General features: G+C 34.3%; 1 pseudogene; it reads left to right on the top strand.

The window, feature by feature from the left end:
- The first annotated feature begins 2430 nt into the window (after positions 1–2430).
- Positions 2431–16367, top strand: LOC102667080 (small RNA degrading nuclease 3-like; annotated as a pseudogene).
- Positions 16368–17384: the final 1017 nt, after the last annotated feature.

The following is a 17384-nucleotide window of genomic DNA, read 5'->3' as shown; positions in this document are numbered from 1 at the left end:
AAAGGTAGCACCCAAAGTGCCTCAACCTTTGGTTTTAAAAACTGAAATTCATATGGCACGCTTAGTGCACAGCTGCGCTTAGCGCGTCAATGCAACGTTTGGGTTTTGAGCAACCCTGTGCTTAGCCTAACCTAGTGCTAAGCCTAACTTGAGGTTTCAAATTCCAGTGAGCATTTGGGGCTTAGCGCAGAAGGTGGTGCTTAGCGCTTTCTGCAACACAAAATTTTCTGCCATATGCGCTTAGCCTGAGATGTAAGGCTTAGCGCGCAATCAAGCTTCAACTTACAGAGAGTAGTTCAGGCTTAGTGCAACAGGCGCACTAAGCGCACTTCCAAGAATTCAAAAACAGTAAGAGATTGGCGCTTAGCGCATCCTGCCCCGCTAAGCCCAAGTCATGGAGTTCAATTACAGAATGGATATGGGGCTTAGCTCAGGACAGCGTGCTTAGTGCTGCTACAATAAATTTTTTCCAGAGAAAAAGTGGCGCTTAGCGCATCATCTCCGCTAAGCCCACTGCTTGAAGTTTAGTTCTAGTGAAGATGTTGGGCTTAACGCGATGATGTGCACTTAGCTAAACTATTCAGCCAACTAGTCAGGGGTCTAAGCGTTTAGCGTGAGTAAGCTCAGGCTTAGCGCGTGAAGAGATGGCGCTTAGCGGATGGACAACTGAAATTTTTTTTTCTGAGTCTTTTCTATCTATTTCTTCACCTAGGCTTAAAAACCCCCTTGTTCACTACTAAACAAGATGAAAAATTAATCACAATCACAAGCAATTATCCTAACTACATGCAAGAGATAAGAATGAAAAAGAGAAAAGGGAAAGAAAAGTTGGGTTACCTCCCAGTAAATGCTCTTTTAACATCACTAGCTTGACGCATCATCCCATTATCCTGGTTCCAATAAGGTTCCAACTTCCAGAACCTTCTTCTCTGGTCTCTTTTCCTCCATCACATTCACCTTCAAACAAACATTTTGGTCAGGCGAAGCTTTCTCTTCATGAAACATATCAAAACTGATTTGCTGGTCTTCTATAGCCATTTGTAGTTTCCTCTTCCCCATATCTACCACACAACTTATGGTGGACATAAAAGGACTTCCAAGAATTAGGGGAATGTCAGCATCTTCTTCAATGTCTATCACTATGAAATCAGCTGGAAAGATCAAATGTTTGACCCTAACCAAAACGTCTTCGATCACTCCATATGGTCTTGTGATGGAGCGATCAACCAACTGGAGGGTCATACGTGTGGGCATTATCTTTATCTCTCTAAGTCGCCGGCACATGGAGAGAGGCATTAAATTGATACTAGCTCCCAAGTCTATGAGAGCTTTACCCATAGTAACCTCGCCGATGGAACACGGTATCGTGACACTTCCAGGATCTTTGTGCTTTGGGGGAAGGATGCGTTGAATGACCGCACTACAATTTCCTTCCACAACTATTGTGTCATTGTTTATGTACCGGTTCTTCTTTGTCAGCATGTCTTTTAAAAATTTGGCATAGAGTGACATCTGTTGGAGAGCTTCTCCAAAAGGCAAAGTGATCTTCTGCTTCTTGAAGATGTCAAGAAATCTGGCTAAGTGTCGCTCTTTATCCTTCTTGGAAGGTACCAATGGATATGGTACTTCCTTGCCTTCAGCTGAAGTAATCTTTCTTTTTTTCTCTCTTGAAACCTCACTCTTGCTCTTCTTTTTCTCCTCATCAACCTTCTCTTTTTCTTTTTCATTTTTTTGATTTTTTTCTTTTTCTATCTCTTCTTTTTCTTTTTCTTTTTGTTTCTTTTTCTTGTTCTTCCTTCATCTTTATTCCTATTTCACTCTCTTTTATTGGTGTCTCTCTTCTGTTGGTCATCTTCATCTTCCACAACTTCCTCAAGTTCAACAAAATCAGAAACTGGTTCCAGTGTCGGCTCAGCTGCCAGCTGTTGTTTAAATCCCTCCACCTTCTCTTCAGCTCTACTTTCATCAGCTTGAATTGCCATTCTGCTCCTTGTCATGATAGCTTTACATTCTTCCTTTGGATTTTTCTCAGTGTTAGCACTAAAGCTGCTTGACGGCCTATCCGCCAACTGTTTTGCCAGCTGTCCCACTTGGATTTCCAAATTCTTTATGGCAGACTCCATGCTCTTCTGGTTAGACATAGAAACCTGCATAAATTGAGCTAGAGTCTCTTCCAGCTTCGTTGTTCGATCATAGAGACTAAGCCATTGCTGTTGTGGCCTTGTTGATGGACCACCCTTGTCTTTGTTGAATTGATTACCAGGGTGATTTTTCCATTGTCTCTGTTGTGAATTATATGGCTGGCCATGCTGAAATCCGAAATATCCACCTGCATTGAAATTTTGTCTTGGCTGGTTCCCCATTTAATTGACTTCATGAGCTGGTTCTTTATTAGGGATAAAATAACCAGAATTATGAGCTCCACCACAGATGGCACACCCTTCAACCTACAAAACAGTAGATGGTAAAGATTGCGCAAAATGTATTTGAGTTGGCAACTTACTTAGTGTTTCGGTCAATGCTTCCAATTGCTTGGACAACAACTTGTTCTGTGCCAACAACACATCTTGTGATGTAAGTTTCAGAAGACTTTTCTTTGTTGGTATGTGGACTCTATCTCTGAGAATAGCAATGTCACTTGCAGCCATATTTTCAATAAGATCCATGGCTTCTTTGAGAGTTTTCAAATTTATCTTTCCCCCAATAGAAGCGTCTAATAGATGCTTGAACTGTGGCCTTAACCCATCAATAAAAATGTTGAGCTGAATCGGTTCTGAGAATCTGTGAATGGGTGTCTTTCTCAATAGACCACAGAATCTTTCTAAGGCCTCACTTAGGGATTCATCTGGAAATTGGTGAAAAGAAGAGATGGCTGCTTTGCCTTCTGCAATCTTAGACTCCAAGAAATACTTCTTCAGAAATTTCTCACCTACTTTATCCCAAGTCTTAAGACTGTTGCCTTTGAATGAGTGAAGCCACCTCTTAGCTTCTCTAGACAATGAGAACGAAAACAAGCTCAATCGAATTGCATCTTCAGGCACACCAGCCAATCGAATAGTATTTCATATTTCAATGTAAGTGGCCAAGTGTGCGTATGGGTCTTCATTTGGTAGACCATGAAACAGATTATTTTGAATCAACTGTATCAAAGAAGGAGGATATGTGATTATTTGTGCCTGAACCTTTGGTTGTGCAATGCTGGTGAAAAATTATGGCACACTTGAATTTGAGTAATCTTCTAGGGTCACTCTCCTTGGCTCTTCAACCATGATAATTTCTCCAATTAAATCTGTATGAGATTGCCCTGGAATAGGAAAGCTAGAAGATGCCTCAGAAGATCGAGGTTCTTCTTCTGGAGTTGTTGCTGGTTTTAAGTCCTGCAAAAATTTTCTAATTCTCTATGCGTTGCGCCTCCTGCAAGTAGCGTTAATCTCCAAATTGATGGGGATCAAATCACATGCAGTAGATCTTCTCTGCATACAAGAGAAACAAAACAACAATTATCCAGTTCAAAAGAACAATAAAATGTGCAATAACTAAAATATGAACAAAAAGAATCAATGAATCAAGAGAAAAATATAAAGCAATGTCGTAAAACTGAACTGAACTCTTCTAATGAATTAAGTTCCCCGGCAACGGTGCCATAAATACTTTGTTGGATTTCCCCTGCAGTTACTTTTTTGTCCAATTTTCCTTTATACAAATATGTTCAAGGGAAATCCGATTCGCCGGAAAGCGCACCGGGTCGTCAAGTATTTAAAATTAAAACGGAGTGATCCGAGTATCGAACTCAGGGAACTTGCTTACTAGACAATTTTATTCAGAAATAAGGCATTGTTGGAATAGCATTGATAATGGATGGTTAAAATAGAAATAAACTACTTCTATGGTAAAAACAGTAAATGCAAGTAAGTAAAATTTGACAGCAATAGGTAAAAAGTGTTGGGTCTTTCTAACAAACAAGCTGATGCATATGAAGATGTTTCTCTAATCAATCATGCTTTTGTGTTCTATGTTGTAGCCTAAAATACTAAACCTCGATCCCTCGTAAGTTTAGAATAATTTAACCTAAGCTTCGTCCGCAAATCCTTCTTGTAAGACTAGGCTTAACTTAAACAACATTATCGTAACATCATATTCAGAAAACCAAAACCCCAACAATCCATCCTTGGTAATGTGGTTATGGAGTCTTGCTTCTATCAAGTTCTAAGGCAACAATACATTTCCCAATGCTAAAGTCACCTAACTATACACACAAATGGGTGATCAGACCAAGAGCATGCAGAAATTAAGCATTGAAAGAAGCATTGAACACATAAAACACAATTAATTAGATATTAAAGTAATTACATCAGCTGTTCCTTAGAAATCCCCAACAAGGGTGTTTAGCCAGCCATTACAGAAAAACCCTAACACAAATGAGATTGAGAGTACAAAATAATTATTCGTTACACAAGAAGGGGGATCCCTCCTCCTCTTCTCAGCTCCTCACAATCACTCTACAACTCACTAATCTATCTCTAATTGAAGAACCCTAGGCTTCTCTGCAAAGCTGCTCCTATTGCTGCCTCCAGAGCCTCTATCTCAAAATTAGCATTGTGGTTTCCTTGCTCTGGATTTCTCAAAATTGTCTCTGTGTGTGTGTGTGTGTGTATATGTGTGTGTGTACCCTAATTCTGCACAAGACAGACTTTAAATAGGCTCTAAATCTGCGATGTCGCGCTTAGCACTACCTTCGCACTTAGCGTGAGTAAGTGGATTTGGGCTTGGAGCCAGTCATGCGCTGAGCCTGGCAAGAGACGAACATCGCTCTTAGCGAGCGGATCACGCGCTTAGCGCGCGGACTTGAAATTGATGCTCCGTCAGATTCTTCTGTCGCGCTAAGCGTGCTGAAGCTGCGCTTAGCGATGGATGCACGCTGAGCCCAAATGGTGAGCTGAGCGCAACTACCACTTTTGGTACTTCAATATTTAGCCTCATTTAACTTGAAATTGAATAGATTTCATCATTAAATCCAATGGAAAATATTCTAGAGACAACTATAACAAGAAAACAATATTTATTTACAAAACCCTACAAAATAACTATAAATTGGGGAAACTATACAAGTTTTGGAAAATATTTTCTATACAAAAGTTAGTCGTATAAGATGACTAACATGTAACATGACAATATTCCATTAAGAACTAAGCTAATCATTTAAATAAAGGAAATAAGCTCAGAAACATTAAGATATTCTTTCCATGCTTCCTGAATAACCACCATAGTTCCTACAGCAGTCGCCACATGTACAACCCTTGAAGTTAGAGGTTCTCCAAAGGGAGTTATCCTACATGATATTTCCCTTATTAAGCACTGATGCAAAGTATGCAAGTCTATACAAGTAATAATTAAGTCTTAATGGAGGTGAGAAAGAATAACTTAGTTCTAAGCTCACCTAGACCATTTATTAGTCAAGACATCATAATAGTGGACATCAGCTGTGGCACCAGCTAAACCTGAAATACAAATCATGTAACAGGATAAATTGTAGGCATAAAAACTATAACACTTAATTTTTAAAGCTATAGAATATATAATTTCATTCACAAAGAAGCTCTCTTAATTCAATCAATATCAACTCTTCTTCAAAGGGAAAAATGCATAAATCTATATAAATTATTGTTTATCCTGTGTTACTCCTTGCAGGAAGATAAGCATATGTGGCCAATTCTCAGATAATCAAGAATGTTTGCACCAAATAAAGTTTTTGGTATTTAGTTACCAACATTGATATGCACCATAAATAAGACTTACAAACATCATTTAGTGCTACAAATGAACAAAAACATGATATTCTATGTTACAAATTACAATAATGGGCTTGGAAAAAAGAATGCATTGTTATTTTCAAGAGCTGCAACTTATATAGAACATTTGAATGAATAAATTTCACCATAAATTGAAACAGAATCGGTCATTCTAAAATAAAAAATTGGGGTTTGTTGAGCTCCTTATACCATTGAATCAAAGATGTCAGTTAGTATAGTATGGTTTATATGATAACCAAAAAAATTATATGCAAAATGAAAAGGTACCAATCCAAACTCATTGTCACATTCAAGGACCTCCACCTAAGAGCTTAAGCTTTTAGAAGAGTTGGCTCTTACCAAGTGGTCAAGAATTCAATCCTTGTCACCACTGTTCTTCATAATTAAAGTAAATTTTAGGATACAATAACTTGGGTTTGTGCATTGTCTACACTTCAAACTTGAGATTCTTTTGCTTATAGGGTGCATAGATATAAAACCATTGATGGCCTTTCACCTAAGAGAGCTTATCTGTAAGGAGAATTAGTTCTTGACAAGCTTGTTTGGGTGAATGCAATGACTATGAAGTGGAACAAAACAGACACTAATAGAAGGAACCACCAAATCCATCTTTTGGATGCATTATATAGAAAGCCAAATGGCATGAAGTGTTCCCTATAACATATGTCAACTTGATTTATTGTTCCCCTCAAAATCAAAAATACGAAAAAAGTGAATTCTGTGGAAAGAATTACATAAAAATTTATGAATTTCCAAATGACAACCAACCATAATATAAAAATAAAGTTGTATATTAATAATCAATTCATTCAGTTTATTGCCTCATGCACACACAAACCTATATTTGGAATGAATTAATGAAATATTTGGAAAAAGTTGGAGTTGCACTTAATGAATAGAAAACAAGATAAACTATTCTAAGGTGGTTTGATCATGTGAGCAAAAGAACAACAAAGGTCCAATGTGAAAAGTAAATAAAATTGAAGATAGTTTAATTAAAAAGGGTCAAGAAAAACCAAAGAAAACTTTAGATGAAAACTTTGAAAAGGTTTTACTTTAAATGTATACTGGAATTTTAGTTTTTGATAAAGTACCATGACAGTGCTTGGTTTTATTTGGTTTATCCAACAACGAATTATTTCTAAATGTGATTTCCATTAATTTCTACTCCAATCACCTCATCCATCAAAGTGAACTAGTATGGACCTTTCGTAAACAACAGAGCCAGATTCCATCCCAATAAATAAATAACAAATAGGAATTAAAATGCAGACCACATCATGTAATGCACTTGTAACATCTTGGTGGTGAACCACAACCATAATGCAAATCCAGTAGCAACACAATCAAGATTTAAAACCTTAATCAACAAAGCCAGATTTATGAAAACCCTAGCTTCCATGAAGGGAAATAATTCCATAAACACCAAAGGCTAAAAAATGCCATGGAAATTGAATTGAATAGTCTAGAAAATAGCAATCCATTGCCACAAAGCCATCCATGCACTTACATGACCTAAAATAACAATACAATCAGGATTCAAGAGTCATCACATTTAAACAATTGCAATAGCTGACCCCTAGACCTAGACCTTGACAAAAACAAAAGCCCATCCATGCGTGCAGCTACAACTTAATTCTACTTCAAAACACAACAAGTATGCAAAGCCTATAGTTACCAAACTAAGTAACTAACACATACCAAAACTCAAAATAATCAACCACAAAATCCTGAGGAATGTTGCGTTAACAACATAACATAAGCCGGGGAAGATGAAAACATGGTAAAATAATTAAATACGTACATATGCCAACATTTCCAGCAAATGAAGGAGTTCCTAACACGTAGAATTGCCTTCAAGAGCAGTGGCACCACCAAACCAAATTCAGCCTCAGACTAGTGTACCTCGGTGTCCCTTCCTCTCCGATTGCCTCCACCGCTGTCAACAAGTGGCCACACCTCGACCCCAATTCATCCTCCTTCTTCTCCAAAATTGCATTCACCACTATGTAAGTTGGCGCTAGCCTTAGTTCAACCACCGGACTCTACGACACTGAGGCAGCCGCTGCAGGTGGCTGCTTTGGAGATCCCTCTCCGAATGACGGTGAGGGTGATGGGGATTGGGTCTTGCATGGTTGAATCTTGATCTTGGTTAAGGTTAGGGGAATTAGGATTGGGGAGGCTTAGGGTTTTGGGTAATTAAGGATCGATCTGCGGTGGTGGTGGTTCTTATTGTGGGTAATGTTCAGTGGTGGCGTTAGGGTTTAGGGTTTTGTCAAGGATTTGAGTCTTAGGGATTAGTTTGGTCGTGGTGAGAGGGAAGAGTTTTTCAAAAGGTTGGAGACTAAGGTGACAGAGAACGAAGGCCCAGGTTTGGTATTTGGAAGAGAGAAGGGAATAGAGTGGATAGTCACTCATGTACTCTTTGAACGTCCTTTGGAAGCTGGTGGCGACCATGGCCTTTATTTCACATCTCTCTTTACCATCAGAGACCAAGAAGAAAGATGATGGACATAGTGGAAGATGAAAAAAACATAGGGTTCGTGAATGAGAATGAGGATGAGAGTGAGAGGGAGAGTAAAAAACAATAGATTAGAGGACACTTTCAACAAATAATAACCTTCTAAGATGGTTTTCGCGAAACTGTTGTCGATGGTAGTTTCTAAGACGATTTTTATAGAAAATTCTTTGTTGAAAAACCTCTTATTTACAAAATTACCACCGCCTTACATACTAAGACGGTTTTCGAGAACCGTCATCAAAGGTGCGTCATAAAAAAATATTTTTTTAGTAGTGCTTGCATCTACTCTTAGTTTTGTTATTTGTTTCTTGTCATAGTTTCAATGGCAGCGAGGAAAAGTGAATCATCATTGGACTAAATGCTCATGCTTTAAAATTTATTTAATGAATTCAATGATCATGCACTAACAGTATAAAACAACACAAATCACTGTTGATATAACTTTTAGGGTTGTTATCATAAAAAGTTATAAAACTTACCATACATGATGTAAGTTGTGACTGGATGACAATGTACAGTTATTTTACATTGTCAGTGCTTAACCTATTTTCTCTTATTCAATTCAATTTAATGAATTAGTTCATAGAGAATTTGATGTTAGTATTAGATTCATAAGTTTGCATAAATCCTTTACAACCTGTTTTTTTTTGTGGGTGATGATCAAACCAGTGAAGTTATCGATAGTCATATCGATAAAGTTTGTAGGTGGCGTTTGGTTTTACCACTTTCTGTTTTCATTTTCAAATAAAATAGAAAATGTGTTTTGAAGACATTTTTAGAGAAAACATTCTCAAAGGTTTCAAAATGAAAGAAAGGATTTGTCATTTTCAATGCTTTCTCTAAAAGTGAAAATGCAATGGCATGAGTCATAATTATAACCAACTTCATTAACAACCTTGTCTCCAATCCTCTCGACCCATCATTTTTCCCTTCCCTGCCTTCTCCTTCAACCTTCATCTCCCATAACCACCACTAGTCCACCACGCACCAACACCTACCTCCAAACTCCATCATCACTACATTGATCAAACGATCACCACTCAAACCTCCAAACACCACACCATAACCCAAATTGACCGCATCACTCTATCCTCCACAATCACCACCACAAACACCCACGACCCAACCTCAACCATCAAAACGTTGCACTTTGCCACCTTTCACAGCAAAACCTAGTTGCGACCTAAATTGTTCTAGTTTAGTGGATATGTTGGGGGCTTCAATGATTTTGTTCCCTTCTGGGTAGGTTTTGTGGCACCCTGATCTGATTGTTGATGGAGAGGTGCAAAGTCGGTGAATTGGGGTGGTTTGATGGCATAGTTGAGGGTAGTGAGGACAAAATATTATGCATTAGGGTTCAAAAATGTTTTTGTTGCTGATAAGGTGTTTGTTGAAATGCCTCAACCGACTTTTCAATATTTTCATATTTTAAAAATAGAAAAAAAAACTTAAACATATTCTCAAAATCTAAAACAATTTTGAAAATGAAAATTGTTTTCAAAATATGAAAACAAAAAATGAAAATAGAAAACAAAGACTTAAACTAAGTACCACCTTACATTTTGGGAACTTTTAGACTTTAGATGTATATGTCTGCCAGTTTAAATGGGTGAGATCTGATGAGCGGTTTGCTAGTATTTTGTTTTTCGTTTCATTCTTCTTTCTCCTCTATCCTATCAAGATAAGTACTATTGCTTCCATGTGGGTAGGTGCTAGTTGATATCGTAAAATTGGCACAAAAAAGAGGCCTGAAGGGTAAACTGGGAGATTGGAAAAAATTCTTGAATAGTCATGACAAAAAGTTTGGGGAAAGTTCAAGTGATCCATCAAAGAGATCCCATGAGATATTGCCCTAGGAAGCATTGACACTTCTGATGATTCTTGCGGTGTCCATTTTTTTTGGGATTGGACATGTCGAACACACTTCTCCAAACAGTTGGACACATAACAGACACTTCTTTGGACAAACAATGGATACTTTGATTTTTTTTATCAAAATTTTTAGTCAACCTAAAAGATTAGACTATAAAAATTTCTTTCTAAAATTAGCTTATTTGATAACCTCTTTCATAGTTTCACATAATGTTATGCCTTCTTTTCTTCTATTCATATTTGGGGTTTGCCCCTTTTGCATGACACCATCCATTAACATTCTTGCGTAGACTGATGTTATTGGTTATTTTCCATTCATCATTGCCTCATCAGCGTCTAGTTGCCTTGCTTGCTTGACTTCACGTTCGTGGTTCCTTTGTTTATCACTTCATCTTGTTTTTCTTTTCTAGTTCGCTGACTTTCCTCTCCTTTTGTGCACTTTTGGTACATCCTTTGTTCGTCTTGATATAAATCTTAATGATCAATGTACATTTTTGTCATGTTGATCATATAATGCACACACACACACATGTGTGTGTGTGTGTCCCGTGATTTATGTTTTAGATTTTAGTTGTGCCCTAGTGTTCATTTCGTGTTTCGTGTTTGAGTTTGTGCTTCATAGATATTGACTGCATTTCTAAAGACATTTTCAAAAGTAGGAAAACTTGAAGGTAATAAACTTTTCAATGTCCAAATTCACACACAAAAAGATGTGAGTTTCATCGATTTCTCCCTTGTGCTCATTTTTTTGATAACATCATGTGACACCATTCAAATGAATACATGTTGGAGAGACTAAAAGATAAATCTCATGATACCCCTACGGAGGTATGCTTTAATGGTGATTGTTCTGCTAGAAATCAGTTTAAGATTTGCGATCAAACCTTATTTCCTGGACTATACCAGTACTGCTACTAATGTTAACTTACTTGACATAACAGATTTGTTTATAGAGATTGTTATGACTCAAAATAGTAATGAGCATTTTTGTTTTCATTTTGTAAGTTTTCTACTGAAGACTGAATTTCCTTCCTATAAAAGTCATACTTGCAGCATGTGTTTTAGGCTTTCTACCAACCCTTTATTATTATTTTATTATTATTATTATTATTATTATTATTATTATTATTATTATTATTATTATTATTATTATTATTATTATTATTATTATTATTATTATTATTATTTCCATGGTTGTCAGAACTGAACTGGACTGATCGATTCAACTAGGAATCGGTGTCCTATCTGGTCAGTTTAAACCCTAAAATCGACGTGCAATGCTATTAAACCCGTCATGAACCATAGAAACTGATAAGAACCAGCAAACCCACTAAAGTTGACGGTTGAACAAAAATCACAAATTTTTTTTTGCCAATTTTTATTTGTTATTGTTGAACTTAAATTAAGTGTTGCCAATGGATTATATTTGTTATTGTTGATTTACTTTTGTTATATGTTATGACTTATGACACTTTTAAGTGAAGTTTAATTTTTAAAATTAAATTAAATTATAAATTTATGTGTATCATGTTACTTTTGTTTGATATTTCTTAATATATTATATAATTTTTTAAAAAATAGTACTTTACTGAAACAAATTCGACCCTGGTTTAAATCCTGGTTGAACTCTTGAACCTTGAACTTGTGCCTTCACCTATTTAGTGACCAATTTGGTTCTGATAATGATTATTTCCTTAAGTGCCTTGTTTTTTAAATTACTATTTACATAGTTCTAAATTTATAAATATATGAATTCTTGTTTTCCTGATTTATACTATCTAAATCATCATGCCAATTTGAAGTTGGCTCACAGGTTGAATGTCTTGTTGCTGCAATCGAATATGTGTGTAGAACTAGAGCCTAAAATTGAAGAATCTGCAACAGATAATGGCATAATACATAATCTCTATGTGATAGATACCTTTCAATGTTAATTGTTGTTTTTCTTCTTATTGGGTTTTGTGATAGATAACGGAATGCACTTAACTTTCAAATCAATTAGTAAAAATCTTAATTAATGGTGTTGATTTCATTGATACCTACAATTATCAATATTTTTACTATAATTTTTGTTACCGACTGATGTTGGCAGCACAGAGGCTAGTCCAAGTAATCCTGTAACATCATTATTGATAGTTAAATAGAAGTGTTCCCAATACATGCAATGAAAAATTATGATTTATTTTGCATTTAAAATATACAACAATAATAAATAGAGAAAAATAGATTTGTGTTCTTGAAGTAACAAAATTCTTTCTTCATTAGTGTGAAGACTCTATGTGTATCCATACCAAGACCAATATTTGTTATTAACTCTTTGATGAGTGGAACTCTAGAAAGCAAATCCTCTTCCTACTTTTCATCTCAAAAATTTAGGCTTGAATTTTTCTAGTTTGTGTATACTCATTTGTTCTCAGATAGATATTTCCTATTTATTTGTAACGTTAAAGAGATATGAATGTGAGCCTTTTTAAAAAAGGAGAGATTATATTTTAAATAATTTCACATCTCATTATCTTTATATTTTAAAATAAAAACCATCTCATGTCTTTTAATCTTAAGAAGCTTCCTGGTATAAGACAAATTAAGATAATTCTTAAATATTCACATGACTAACTACGATAACTAATCACAAGATTTGATCTTGATATGTAGTGATAAATTCTTATTCTTATTTTATGGACAACTTTCACATTTGTAAGATAATACTAGTTGTCTATATTAGTTATATTCTTGGTGCTAGCAAAGAATATAATAATATTCCACTAAAATATTTATTTGATTACATTAAATTCTCTAATTTAATTATCATATAAATTATTTTCTTTTACAAAGATTGAAACATTTGTTTGCGAGTGATCCGATAGGTTCAATATTAAATTAGTAGTCAATTAATCATAATTAATTTACTAAGCAACGTAGGCGTCTAACAACACTCCTGAATATCCAAGTAGTATGAAGTAACATTTTTTACCTTCAAGAACCAATAGAAGAATAATGTAATATTTCCTTCCATCATTTACATCTCAAGGTTAACTCTAGAGTGTAATATTATTATCAAACTCTAATAACTTAACACATTTAATCAATAAATTACTTAAGAAATTCTTCTTTCATTCAATATTGTCCTAACCAAGGTCTTAATTATATCATAGATCTCAAACTCATTACCAAGACTTGATGGATTTCTTCTTGATTAATCATTAATTCTACAAGTATTTAATCATATCCAATTTTCATTCAACTAGTGCCCTAAAACATTAGGTATCCAAAATTAAAATATAATAAATAACCTATTAATTACTATGATAATCTCAAGTCAAAGGAAACTATTATATTTCTTCTTAAGAACTTCTTATTGACATAGTAATATTAACTATTAGGAATTCTCAATTGAGTCATATCAATGATGACATCTACATGTACATCATCTATATATGCAATTTAATAAATGAGATCTATTAATCTTTATCTAATAAAGATCATTACATATATATTGATCTATCTGAATTATTGATGCCCTATTCACAATAATCTTACGATAAAAGATAATTTAGATTAAAATTATAAGAGACTTGTTTCTCATTTTCATAATCTCTATTATGATAACAAATCTTTAATTTTAATCAATGACTTTGTCAAGTCAACCATTTTTTTTTATCAAAAAGTATAAAAAATGATAAAGAAATAACAATACTTTATTATTGACATTAGAATTGATTACATGATGTATTGGATCTTAGACTTACACATTTATTCTCATTGGATTATTCATTTCCATCAATTATGAGGTTTGATCCACCATTTGTAATTGAATTTAAATGGGAGGATAGTTAGTACTGATTCCTCATTCATGTTGCTTTTATGGTATGGATTTGAAGGGATAGATAGTTATAAAATTCAAAAACAAACCCAAGGTGACGAATTCTACTGCAATGTTTGTTATTGACTGTGAAATGGTTCTCAATGAAGATAAGGCTAAGGCTTTAGTTAAAGTCTGTGTGGTGTGGTAAAACATAACCTAAAGGTAATTTATGCACACTCTTGCTTTGCATACCAAACAAAGGTTGCACATTGTGCATAATTGTCTTGAAACCACTCTCCTTTTCGGGGTTGTAGATAGATAAAATTTGTGAACTTTTCAAGTCCAACTAAATAAACTTGTAAAACCAGACAAGGAAATTGTAGACTACAACACAAGTATTTTGTGATTTCCTTTGTTGTTTTTCTATATCATCCTGTCAAGTGCATAATGAAGATGTGTTGTACTTCCATAGAAATACATGCAGAAGTTCTTATCAAAAGGAATCATATTAGTGGGACATAGTTTGCATAATGATGTGTGTGGTAAGTTTGATATACATTTTTGTTTATTTTGTTGTGTCCTTAAATCTATTGTTAGTTTTTTAGTATATAGAGGGGATTATTTCTGTTGAATTATTTTTTGTGGTTCTATTTTATTTACTAATTTTAGTTGTTTGCAGAGATGAAGGTTGATCATGTTAGAGTGGTTGAGACTTCATATATCTTCCAATCCTTGGATGAATCTATTCATAGGAGACCTTCTTTGGATAGTTTATGTCAGGCAACTAAATGATTATTTACATGCAAAAATAAAGGTTCTCAATTGCATGTCATCTAATTTATGAAGCATTATTACGAGAAATTACTACTTAGCCACTCCTTTGGAGGAATCACGTTTTGAATGTCAAGTCTCTTTGTTTTGTAATTGTGCTTATCTATTTTTTAAATTTAAGATATTTAACCATACAAACTTGCACATGAAAATTATGTCAAGATAGGAGAAAAACAGAAATGGAAAATATTGATCTTAGATTTATAGTTTATCACAAATTGTTGTGACAGGCTGTGTTGCATCGTGAAGTTAAGGAAAAAGGTGTTCCGCATAATTGCCTAGATGATGTATGTGCTTCTATGGGCCTTTTTCTTGTGAAGATCGAACATGTAGTTGACATAGAATTTCCAATTCTGTTAGTTCAAGAGCATGTAAGTTGATATATAAATCTTCAGTTCTACATTTTAGTTGTACTGATAGGAGTTGGTAATTAAAGATCAATGCTATTACTATTATCTTGATTTAGGTTTTAGAAAGTGAGATGTCAAGGCTTCTTCGTCACAAGATACCAAACACTGTAAACAATGAAACATTGCATAAAATTGTTCTTGGAGATTTCAAAATTGAATTGAAGGTAGTGCGTCCTAGAAGTATCTCAATGTTGTTTGTTGGTAATTATTGAAATAGTGTCAATGTCTTTAATTTGAGGATATTTAGGTTTGTCTTATGGCACTCTTGTTGATAGAGTCTGCCACTAGGATATATTTTTAGTTTGTGTTCTGAATCTGATGCATTGTAAAATCTGCTATAGCCTTCCAGGAGAGGCCAAGGAGTAAATTATTCTGCCTTAGAAATTTTTAAAATTCCACAAGAGGCAGATGAGGCCTATGAAAATGTCCAAGGAAGCCAATTAAAGGTACATATATTGTATACCAGTGTCCAATGGTGCTACTTGATAATTTTATATCACTAAGTTTCCTTATTGATTATATGAGCTAATAAAATGCACAAATGTGGATTCCTCTCTCCACCATAATACTTGAACCTATTTGTTCTAGTATATTTTTTTTAAAGCTAGACATGCATTTGGTTCTCCTGCCAAAATCTAATGAGCTCAATAACTTTTCCTTTAATCATTGTTCAACAATAAGGATATGCTTTATTTCCTTGATGATAAATTGAAATTGTAGTTGTATATCACTTAAACTTGTTTTCTCTGGGATTACTGATCTAGCTATCTCACACTAGTGATACACATTACTATATGTTATGATACATATGGATGTCCCCATAAACTTGTAACATTTCAAAAAAGTACAGGCATATTTGCCAATCTCTTTATTCTCAAAATGGCAACCAACGAATAATCCAATAACAAAAATCCATCTCAGAGGGCTTTAGAAATGCATGAGGCAGTTGATGTTTCCAAGACAACAAAGATGGATCCAAAAATTGAAGAGGATATGCCTCCATAGGCTTTGGCAAGTGTGACACTGACCCCCATTTGAATGAGATTGAAGCACTAAATCAATGATTGGAGCAAATTGAATTGGAGATTGATGGTGTGTTTGGTTTAATGTTAGATTGAACGAACATATTCCCATTCATGTTTTGTGAGAAGTAGGAATTTGTAACTAATTTGTTACTTTTGTGAGAAGTACGAATTTGTAACTTTTGATTCAACAATCATTTAGAAGCCTCCCAGCGGTAACCAAACACACATTGAATCATTGAGGAAATAGTTGACACAAAGATTTTGAAATATCCATGTTGCATAAGATGGTATCCTCCTTAAAAACCACTCGAGGGAACCCTAGACTTTTGATTCATCCATATGTATAGTTATCATGTTAATTGTTGATGTTCCAAAACTTGCAGTCTGACATTCCAAATTTGGAATTAAAATTTTGCTCCCAAAGGATGAGTAAGTGAACTGATGAATGTTTTTGTCCACAATGAAATTTTTTACCTCAGTAACATTAGTCATTACTTTAATTATATGTTTTATTGACATCCTGACATGTGAAACCATGTCATTGTTTGAAACTATGTTCAATTGATACCTTTGTGCTAGTGAATGTGCACTTGGTAAAGATTTTTCTTATTCATTAGCACGTGGAGAAAAGTATTTGTTAATCATATTATTTCAAACTTAGGAGTGTATTCAATTAAGATTTTAATGGATTTTAAAATATTATTTTTTATAAAATAGTCTTATAATATTCGATCAATATTTTTAAATGGTAAAAATAAGTCTTGTGGTATTCAATCAAGACTATTATAATTTTTTAAGAAATACAATGAAATCTGTTGGTATTCGATTAAAATTTTTTATAACTTAAAAAAACTTACAGTATTCAAAAGTATACAAATTTCAAAAGCTTTTTCAGGATCAATTTTATGAGATTTTTTAGTAAAAAATATAAATAACACACCTATCGAATAATCTCACTTAAAACCCTTTAGATTTTTCGAGACTTTTTTTGTTTCTTTTTTTAACTAATTGCAAAGAGGATTATCTTTTTCTCATCCCACGTAATCCCTTTTAACAAGATGAGAAGTCACTACTGATTTATTGAAGATTTAATTATAAGGAATCATGAAG

The sequence above is a fragment of the Glycine max genome, chromosome 16 (genome assembly GCF_000004515.6).
Source record: "Glycine max cultivar Williams 82 chromosome 16, Glycine_max_v4.0, whole genome shotgun sequence".
In the NCBI taxonomy this organism is placed as follows: domain Eukaryota; kingdom Viridiplantae; phylum Streptophyta; class Magnoliopsida; order Fabales; family Fabaceae; genus Glycine; species Glycine max.
Note: the sequence above shows the minus strand (reverse complement) of the source record. Positions and strands in the feature narration are given on the sequence as shown.